General features: G+C 42.5%; 1 pseudogene; it reads right to left on the reverse strand.

Moving 5' to 3' along the window:
- Positions 1-5,779: 5,779 nt before the first annotated feature.
- LOC147444516 (uncharacterized) lies at positions 5,780-8,390 on the reverse strand (annotated as a pseudogene).
- Positions 8,391-8,959: the final 569 nt, after the last annotated feature.

Here is an 8,959-nt window from a genome sequence, read left to right on the forward strand (position 1 = left end):
TATAAATAAACAATTGATTTAGGCATTCCATTTGTATTGATCAATGCAACATGTATCCTCTTGTAGGTAAAGTTCTCTATGTCCTTTTCAAGCACCAAAATTCATTGTTGTCAATATGTATTCAAGAACGTGATTTAATTTATAGCTTTGTAGTTTTCATGGATAACTGCATACAAGACCACCTTGTTTAATAGGAGTACCCTTCTACAGAGTACCCTTCCGCCAAGACTTGCTCGGAAACTAGGATCGCTCGGAAAACATCTCTCGAAGAACGGTAACACTCCTTTGAGCAGCATGCATACTTACCCGAGTTGGTAGCCCAGCCATGGTTGAAACGTAGAGTACTCCGCACGAGTTCGATACCTGGTTTGTTCAAAGTTTTGAAAATCCATTTAAAATGGGAAGCCATTCAAAATGCAAAAGCGGGATCTCTGCAGATTCTCTGTGCGTTAAATAAAGAACCTACCAATATGTTAAATAAATATGTGTGGCGGATTCTAGAAAATACCAAAGTGCAAGGGGAATGTTGACGGATTCGAATAAAGTATGGCACATAAAATTTAATTGGATTGATCAATGACAAGTGTCTTGTCAATGGTCATTGGAAAACCACCACGCACATGGTTGCGCCGTGAGTACGTGTTTGCAACCATTCGGCAGTGGTATGCACATCACTATCATGCAGAACGACCAGAGTCAGAAGGGTGGAGGTTTGTGGAGTGGATATATGCCTTAAGGGGTTGGGTGTGTGTGTGTGTTTATGGGCTCAGCCTAATTATCGGACTCTCAACAGACGTGGCAAAACTGGCAACTAGTGCGCCCAGTTAAAGTGCCCCCCCCCCCCCCCCCCCCAATTATTTGGATGAATATAATATCTAAAGGGCTGCTTTCAGCGCTGTGTGTTATACCTTGCTGGAATGAACAGCGCCTGTGGGCGCGACCACCCGTGTTCAAACCTCACGACGTGCAGACTTGACTTTGTGTTTATTCCTAAGGTGTGTTTAAACACTTTTGGTGAATGAACCTCACAGCGAATGAACCAACTCTCGACCCGTTCACCTTCTAAACATGTTGTCCTTGTGGCCACGTGGCAAGCTCTCAAGGATGCCACATCCTTGAGAGTCCTATATTTAGAATGAGCCGTGTTTATGTGTCCATTACAAAAAAGAAAAAGTGTGTAGTGTTGCACGTCGGTAGAAGACGTGTCATGTGTGTGTGTGTTCGTGTACATAGAGCTGGAGTAGGGCGCTATCTAGGGGAGTAGGGGTAGCTATAGAAGACAGGCTTGTAGCTGGTTTTAGGGGGTTACTCAATCTTGCTTGAATTATAAAGCTCCGAAACTGAAGAAGGCCTGCAAGGGGGTGGGCATCACAGAGGATTGGTGGTTGGGACTTGTTGCAGAAAGATGTTGCAAGGCAGGGCTGGCTATTGGAGGAGTTTGTACGAGTAGAGGACAGGGTGGCAGGAGGTCTGCATATGCGGTGAGGTTGCAAGTGCAGAGTGTAGCTCAACTTTCTTTCAAGAACGTCCGCGTAGAAGAGAGTGCATGGCTTCCAGTTGTTATTTTTGCGGGCTTTTTTAGCTGCATGTTTAATTAGTTGTTGTGCAGTATGTGAATGTTCTCTTTTTGCTGATTTGATTAATGCATATTTGTCTAATCAGCGAGATCAGGTAGCAGCTTTATAGCATGCATACATAGAGCAAAGCTCATTCAAAGATATCATTAGTAGAAGAGCTCTTGAATGGTAGCCCTCCGCGTCGACGCGGGCTCTTTCAGAGATATTTTATTTACGTTGTTCAATTAGCTGAGCATTTTAGGCGGCTATCGCTTTTCCTAACGAGCTTATTTGTCTTACTGCAACCATCTGTGCCTGAGATTGAGTCCCTCGCGGCCTTTTGCTTCAATCCAACCCGACCCGGCCTTTGACTTCATCCTCTGCTGATCACTCTTCTTCCGCTCCATCTCCACCGTCTACTGTCTTGCTCGGCATGCATTGCCCATAGGCTATCATAGCTTAGCCACGCCCTTCTGTTGTTGAGTGCCAATGAGCGCCACCTGCAGACTGCCCTCCGCCCACCACGACCATCCTCAACCTTCCCCTCTAGTGCTTAGCTGGTCTGCTCAGCACACCGTCAATGGTCACCGCCGCTACCCCACATCAACCTTGTCGCGTACTGCTCTTTCTGCGCCCCTTGGGCATCACCGCCAAAATGTCAGCTAGTGTGCCTTTATAGAAAGCTTTAGAGTACTTGTCCCTTGTTTCTATACCTTTCTATTTAATGTATGTTATCCGCAAGGAAAATGTTTTGAAACAATCCGTATCGACACGGCCAGTTTCCCAGAGCATCATGCAATGGTGAAAATAGAACCCTAGAGTGAAACATCAACACGGTCACTTCCAAGCTTTGATAGAAGGTAGTGACCGTGTCGACACGGTCACTTTTAAGCTTTGATATAAGGTAGTGACAGGATACATGGTTGACGTTGAGGATGACCAAATCACCATCAGTGTATCGAACATAGATATGTTTTCTTTTGTGGCTATGCACGAGAGCGCTATTCTCAACAGGAGTGGAACCCTTTAGAGGTAATGAAGCCAATCTATGGCATTTGTCTTGGTTTGCTACATTTGTTTAGTTTGTATATTTGGTGGAAGGCAAGGATCTCGCATGGACAAGGCTTTGAAAGGAATAATTGAGGTATAAGCATGCACTACTATGTTAAATAAGAATGTACAGTCTATGTAGTACTTTATGCCATTCTTGAATCGTGATGCAACTGGTCTACAAAAGTGGCTATTGCTAATTTAATAGTCTTGTTCATTCTTTCAATCAATCCATTGGTTAGAGGGTCGTGAGGGGAGGCAAGTAGTTGTTCAATTCATCACAATGCTTTTGTGACTATTTGTAGAAACTCACCCTTTAATTGAGGACCCTGTTCCAATAAGAGGTGTTGTGGATAGGCATGGCTTAAAATTAGTAAGGGCCTAAGTGATGAAGGAAGTTGTGACATTTGGCAGGGAAATTGCATTACACCGCCTAGTTAGATATCTAGTTCTCTGCCCGAAACTGTGTGCGTCAACATGGGTACTTTTAAGCTTCGGAAGAAGAGCCATTCTTCACAGTTTTAACGAGTCCGTTGAGATCTTTAAGAATTGATGTTCATCCCAGTAGAGGTTTGATGTTTTCTCTCTCCATGGCATATTCACTTTGCTTTGAGATTTCTTGTGTCTTTTTGGTCAATTTCAAGTATTAGAAAAATCTAGGATGTTTAAGCTTTATGAAGCACTTTATCTTTCCCTAACTACTCATGCTCCATGGTTAAAGTGTGTCCAATTATAACAAACCTGGTAAGATTTAAAGGTTGTGGTCTATCCAAAACTGTCCGTGTTGACATGGTCAGTTTCAAGCATAGAGAAATTTTTAGATTTCTATGTTTTGTGAACCAAATAACCTTTCCCTAACTGCCCACATCAACACGAACAATTTCAAGAAATTAATTTTGATCAATTATGGAACTAAAATTTATCAATCTATATCAAATGTTTATGAAATTCTAAGAATTTAAGAGTTTCCCTTTATAAGAGGGTGATCAACTAGCACAGGGTAAAGCAAAGTTTGCCACGCATGTCAGGGCAACAAAGTCTAGTGATTTGTTTTCGCATCCAATATTACCACTTTAGAGCTGGAAGATACCCCAAGAAGATTTGGCACTTGAGTCCTTACATGGTGTAGATGTAGTTCCAAAATGAAACTAATAATTCCATGGTGGCATGGTGGTTTCATATGTTGCAAGGACCAAGGTTGAGGAGGAAATTGATGTGGGTGCAAAAAAACATACTTTTCATACAGAAAGGACAAGGCATTCTTCAAAATACTAGAGTACATAGCTGCTTGTCTTGTCCTTTGGTACGTCTTTGCAAACTCATTCCATCCGATCATGTGAGGGGTCTTTGGGATGACATCACGGTCTTGAATCTATATTTTCTTAAGAGGGTTACATGCAAGAGAAAGGAGCATTTATTATCTCCATATAGACATATCAAAGGAGGAGACTCTTGTTACAAGTATGCTTCAAGACTAATGTGCTCGACCGTTTTTGCGCATGATTCTTGTTTTTTAAAAATCTACATGACATTAAAAAAAGAGTGGGGTGACCACCAAAAAAAAGGACCAAAAATGCATCTCAATGATTAAAAAGAAATCAGTTGAAGGAGATGAGTCACGGTGGCCATTGAGTAGAACTTAGCTGAAAAAGTTTCTTTACGATGCAAGTTGCTTGCTTTTGGTTTAATAAATTATATACATATGTTTTAATGTACAAGATATTATTGGGCCTTTACCATGAACTAGGTGCAAATGAAAAAAGAGTTTCGATCATGGATGCATCCACTTAGGCTATCACTTTCAGATGGAGAGCTCAAAAATGAAGAGGAAACTTGCCATCTGGTGGATCACACATCACCTCGAGCGATCTAATGATTTGGGATATTTGTACAAAGGAGCATGTTTGATTAGGCAGTCGCCTTCCACATTTATTAAAACTACTCCAGTGGACTGCTTGTAATGGTATTCGTGGATGGTGAATATATTCAATTCTCTTTGCGTGGTTGTATTTATCTCTAATATATGCTACGAGTTCTTAGATTGTTCTAACTTTTAACTTTTTCAAAACAAAATGTAGGAGGTAGGAATGGCTCAAGAGAGAGTGTCATGTTTCATAATTGATAGTGGATCATCACATCATAGTACTACATCACTTTGAGGTATTTCACTATGGGAGAATGCTGCTGTTACCGCACAGCATTACCGCATAAGAGGAGAGAGAGAGAGAGAAAGAGAGAGATTGTATGTTGTAGCCCCTCCGACGCGTTTTCCAATTTTTCCGCGAGTATTACCGCATAGATAGCCGCCCATATTACCGCAATAGAAAAAGAATCCACGCGGTCCATTCCTCTCCCATTTTTCCCTTTCTATAAATCCTATTCTATTTTGTTACTTTTCAGAAATTGGTACCCCCTTTTTGCATGGAGTGTAAGAAATCCCATTCTCATTGGGATTTTTAGTACCTCTCTTCTCTTTGCCTCATCTATTGGTATGATTCTCCTACTCTACTCATTTGGACTCCATGAGATTCTATAAACAAAAATATTTTGTTTCCACCTCAAAATCTTATGTCAACTATGCATTCATATGGAAATGGCAAGCGAACGATGATCAAAATTGTATTGTCACCCCCTTTTTGCATGGAGTGTAAGAAATCCCATTCTCATTGGGATTTTTAGTACCTCTCTTCTCTTTGCTTGCCTCATCTATTGGTATGATTCTCCTACTCTACTCATTTGTACTCCATGAGATTCTATAAACAAACATATTTTGTTTCCACCTCAAAATCTTATGTCAACTATGCATTCATATGGAAATGGCAAGTGAACGATGATCAAAATTGTATTGTCTTGCGTTCATAAACAAATAGCCCTTTTGTACAGCATAAGTAGAGAAAGAAGAAAAAATCCAAAAGATATTTATTAATTTTCATCCTCCAAGAGATCTCTACAAGTGCTTACATCCATGTCCAACCCCATGGTAGCTAAATCAACAAATAAATCTATTGATTCATCCTCTACAGCCTCTCCTATTGAATCATCATCATCCTCTCCATCCTCGTCCTCCTCCTCACTATGGTTGGTTATTGGGAATGGTTGGTTCTCCTCGACCTCAACTACATCATCGTCATTGGAGTCTTCTTGAGATGGTATGGTGGGATCTGCCAAAGTCTCTATGTTCGTATCTGCAAAGATAGATTTGCTCCGTGGTGTGACTGGAATAACATACCAAAGTCGTCTTCGATACATACAAGACACATAAAACACTTGTAGGTCATAGAGCAAACAACAACATGAATGTAGTTTTATATGTATCATATAATGTTATAGTGAGTTGCACATGGACTTTACCTGCTCACAACTACTAGGTTGCACCAAGTTGTTGGTCTTCCCGCGATGAAATTGCCCGGAGTCTACCATATAGAGCCCATTCTCATGTCTCTTAACCTCACCCACAAACCATCGGCAGTCAAAGAGATATTTGTGAAATGTTCTGAAATCCACATTGATTATCCTCTCTATTGTTCCACATTCCCTCACCTCTTGTGTTTTCCTGTCAAAGTTGCCCATAACTCCACTATCGTGAGTGGTTCGACGCTCATCTATCTTGCGGGTTTGAAAATGACGTCCTTCGAACCACATAAAGTTGAATGTGAAGGCTTGCAAAAACCAATCAAGATAGATGAGAGAGAGAGAGAGAGAGAGAGAGAGAGAGAGAGAGATGACACATATATACACACTCGCACACACACATTAAACACATTGAGTATATTACCCTGGTAGACATCCTCGCGTGTACTCCCATTCTTTAGGGCTTATTTGTTCTCCTTGTGCCTTGGCCTTGGTCATGGCATTGTGTATCCACCCAACTGGAATTAGATCAGGGTATTTGGCAAGCTCTTTAGGAAAGGGAGGTGCTCGCCTACCACCATGAGAGCTCTTCCATGCTTCCCTCTCCCTTTCTCTCGTTGTACACACCTCCATATACATATCCACCCATTTTCCCATGATGGGAGCATTGAGTAGACAATGGTTGTTGACTATGGTTTGAAATTCCCTATCCAAAATCAAGAGAGAACCTTTACCACTTGGAATGTTTGTGTGTTTTTTTGGATCCTCTTCCTCCGTCTTTAAACGAGGCAATGATGGGTCTATTGTGAAAATATATTGAGAGACATACACAAAAGCCTCTTGTACAATCCAACCCTCTGCCATGCTTGCCTGAACACATGAAACCATTAGTGATTAAAGTAACCAATAAAAAGCATTGTGAATACAATCCAATCCTAATAAGGTTTAAGGCTTAAGATCGATGAATACCATTGGTTGTGATCGTAGCCTTACAAAGTCTTTCAAGGTCTTTAGGAACCTCTCAAGAAAGAACATCCACCTGGAGTGAACCACACCACAAATGGCTATCTCCTCAATAAGATGGAGCAATAGGTGAACTTGGCTAACAAGGATAGAACGTGGGAATGCATCCTCAATAGCACAAGTTGCTTCAATCGCTAGAGGTCGAGCTGTTGGAATGGCTAAAACTTTGTTAGTGCCCAAGCATACACTAATGCAAGCGTTAGTGTGTGCATACCTCCCTAGCACACACTAATGCTTGCATTAGTGTGTGCTTGTGCACTAATTAGCGTGTTTTCACACACTATTTTGTGCACAATGCATGCATTATACACACACACACACACACTAATGCTTGAATTAGTGTGTGATTGTGCACAACTTAGTGTGTTTTCACTCACTATTTTGTGCACAATGCATGCATTATACACACACACACACTAATGCTTGCATTAGTGTGTGCATGCATTAGAAACACACTAATTTGTGCCCAAGCACACACTAATGAAAGCGTTAGTGTGTGCATACCTCTCTAGCACACACTAATGCTTGGATTAGTGTGTGCTTGTGCACTAATTAGTGTGTCTACACACTAATGCATGCACAAGCACACACTATTGTGAGCATTGGTGTGTGAAAAAATTGCACACACTAATGCAAGCATTAGTGTGTGCTTGTGCACTAATTAGTGTGTGAAAACACACCAATGCATGCACACACACTAATGCTCGCATTAGTGTGTGTGCATGCATTGGTGTGTCGAATGCACACCAATGCATTCGACACACCAATGCATGCACACACACTAATGCGAGCATTAGTGTGTGTGCATGCATTGGTGTGTTTTCACACACTAATTAGTGCACAAGCACACACTAACGCTTGCATTAGTGTGTTCTTGGGCATGCATTAGTATACCAAAACATACCTCCATGTGGGTGTGCGATGAAGTTGATTGAGACCCCAATGGTCACCGAGAAGCCCAATGGTAGATTAAGGTCCAACACACACACACACACCACACACTAGATTAATGTCTTTGCCACACGTTAATGCACACACACAATAGATTAATTAGAAGCACACACACACACACACACTCTAAATGGATTCAAAAAAAATAAGCACACAAACCATTTCTTAAATAGGAGATAAAAGGAATTCTATGCAAGGAGGAATCCTATGCAATAAAGAATCTCACTTTGACTAGAATCCAATGTTAATTAGGGTCCCTTTTTTTAATGAAATTGTAGGATATGGAATCCTCTTCCACGCCTGGCTATCGATCCATAGAGGACTTTCTCGTCGAGGGCCTCTCTTACAAGGACGCTTGTGATGCTTACTACTCGCAGTCTTCGTCCCACCAGTCACAATCCACCTTCGACTTTCGATGGTTCCGAAATGCATTACACGACCCCGACCTCGAGAGGGCATACCGCGCCCAAGCAAAGTGGCTATCCTCGAGCAGAGTCTTCTAGGGCGGTACACACCAGCACAGTTGGCGCGGCCTATGGGCTCTCACCGCTTGCGACACCGGGCGCCGACACTCCGATCGTGCAGAGTGTGCCTCCCAGTGGGCCTCTCTCCACCTTACCCTTGACTTTCCCGTCACCCACAGCTCCCTCCACCTTGCATTTGCAGTGATCCACGCCCGCACAGTCGAGTTATCCGTCGCCTACACCACCCAGCGGTTCGGGCTCGGGCCAGCGCTCTTCAAGTGGCCAGTGCTCTTCCCATAGTGGTGGCTCATGCTCTCGTCGAGGTAGTGGCTCGTGCTACTTTGATGGTGGAGGGGACAGTGCTACAGATTCACCTCCTCTTACACCCCGACCTCCTTGCTCACCCCTTGGAGCTCCACATGAGGACGAGGACTACGATGCGCCCGCCCCGGACACTCGTGGCTACTACTATTATATACATCGAGAAGTGGAGGTGGATCTAGGTTCCTCTTTGGGGAGGACATTTCGAGGGAACCTTAACCAGCTGATCCACTCGACATACCA

Source organism: Adiantum capillus-veneris, chromosome 13 (genome assembly GCF_014529385.1).
Source record: "Adiantum capillus-veneris isolate H3 chromosome 13, ASM1452938v2, whole genome shotgun sequence".
Taxonomy (NCBI): domain Eukaryota; kingdom Viridiplantae; phylum Streptophyta; class Polypodiopsida; order Polypodiales; family Pteridaceae; genus Adiantum; species Adiantum capillus-veneris.